The sequence below is a fragment of the Octopus bimaculoides genome, chromosome 2 (assembly GCF_001194135.2).
Source record: "Octopus bimaculoides isolate UCB-OBI-ISO-001 chromosome 2, ASM119413v2, whole genome shotgun sequence".
Taxonomy (NCBI): domain Eukaryota; kingdom Metazoa; phylum Mollusca; class Cephalopoda; order Octopoda; family Octopodidae; genus Octopus; species Octopus bimaculoides.
In genome coordinates, this window is record NC_068982.1 from 158167011 (window position 1) to 158169254 (window position 2244).

The 2244-nt window shown below is 35.1% G+C and overlaps 1 protein-coding gene across 3 annotated transcripts in view; it reads right to left on the bottom strand.

Annotated features, from left to right (window-relative positions):
- The window catches only part of LOC106874384 (glutamate receptor ionotropic, kainate 2), a 1088700-nt gene that overhangs the window by 4872 nt on the left and 1081584 nt on the right, over positions 1–2244 (bottom strand). The gene's annotated exons all lie outside the window — the stretch shown is intronic.

The following is a 2244-nucleotide window of genomic DNA, read 5'->3' on the forward strand; positions in this document are numbered from 1 at the left end:
TATATATGGTGAGAATTTACAGAAAACAAAAACAAAAGACGAAGACGGATGTGTAAACAACAAACAGATGAATTAATTTAACGCTCGGGAAGTGAGAAAGTCTTTTGCATTTCGAGCCTACGCTCTGCGATAGAAAGGAATACAGAAATACACACACACACACACACACATATATATAGGGTCATCCCATAAATGATGTGATATTTTTATATTTCTTTTAATTTTAAAAATTATGATAAACTAAGATCTTTCTTAATGTAAAATATACTCCTCTTTATTTACTACAATGTTCTTCCATCTGTCTGGTAAACTTGCAAGGATCCTCTTCGAAAACTCACTTGTCCGTGAAGAAAAATACACTTCCCGTACTGTTTTGACCTCGTCTACAGAATTCAATTTTTTCCATCCAAATGAATTTGGAGACTACTGAATAAATTATAATCAGATGGGGCAATGTCCGGCGAATATGGTGGATAGGGTATCGTTTTCCATTCAAACTGCTCCAGCCTTTAGAATGTCATCCCTGCTGTATGTGGCCTATCTTTATCCTCATGGAAGGACACCTTTCGTTTTGAAACCAATAATGATCGTTTTTATTCTAGTGCTGATGTTTGCAGATTTTTCCGATGGCACGCAGGTATCGATGAATGGTTGGAGGAACAAATCCAAGCTTCTGTGGTAGTTCCTCAACAGTTACGATGGGATTTTGTTCCACCAGGGTTTGCAGGACGTCCTCGTCGAGCTCTACAGATCTTCCACGACGAGGCTCGGCTTGTAGGTTGTAGTTTCCAGCTCGGAATTTCTGGAACCACCGTTGAAACTGGCTTAAGCTTATTGTCTGACCCCCATGTATTGCATTAATATTCCTCGCACTTTCCGTTATTGAACTCATAAAGCAAAATATGCCGAATATGCTCATTCGTCACTGTTATAATCGAACTGCACTCTTTAAAACTTGCACTAAGAATAAGCACAAGCTCAAATTACTACCTGTTTTTATAGCAAGTTGATGCAGGTAGTTTATCCCGTCCCCATCCGAATTTTAATTCATGCAACTGAAAAAACACATTATTTATAGTATGACCATATATATATATATATATGATAAACAAAGAAGCCATGATAGAAGCCATGATAGATCGTTGACCAAAGACCATTCAATTTCTTTTCTCCGTGTTTTTCTCCTTGTTTTCTCCGTATTCTTTCTGTTGAAGAGCGTAGCTCGAAACGTTAAAGACTTTCTGTATTCCCGAGCATCAAACTAATACATCCTTTTGTTGTTTACCCCACCTGTCCTCGTCTGTTGTTGCTTTTTTTCGTACATTCTCCCATATATATATATATATATATATATATATATATATATATATATATATATATATATATATATATACACACACACTCATATGCAAACATATATGCACACACATACACGCGATATAAGTGAATATATACATACAAACATATATATACAGACAGACATATATATGATTGGAATAATAATAATGATAATAATAATCATAATAATAAGGGTTCGATAATCGTGAGAAATTGACTGATGAACAAAAAAGTCCAAGAAATTTAGGAAACCAAGTAATAAATGCAAAAAAAAAAATAGAAGCAAAAAGCTACCTCACTTGACGCTTGCAGAGGTCACAGCCTCAGACGTCTTAGGTATTCATACGTCGGTTTGATGGAACACGATTAATTTTATTGATTTTGTATCTGCCTAGACACAAAGAAGTCTTCATAAATAGTGAAGAAACACATTTAGACGAATTATTCTATACCAGGATAATTACTGGTACTTATTTTATCTTTCACAGGAGAATGAAATACTAAGTGCAACGGGACACGTCGTTTATGTAGTCGCAGGAATACTATGTAAATTTAATATTGTCAAGCATCTCGACTAGATATCTTCAGTATTGCGGTTTTTCGTCCTCGCCATATAATATTGGCATTAAATATCTGAGGAAGTCGCCAGGTTTATTGATTTACAGAATAACAAATGTGTCTTTTCCTGCTCACGCTAACATAGTATCAATGTACATACACTTCTGCCAATGTATCTACCGTGAGTGTGTGTGTGTGTGTGGGCACGTTTGTTTGTGTGCGTATGTATGTGAATTTATCTACCTATGTATACATACATTTATACATACATACCTTCGTATATATGTATGTATACATATGGGCATTTATGTTTGCATATATGTGAAAGTGTATATCTGCATGTATATA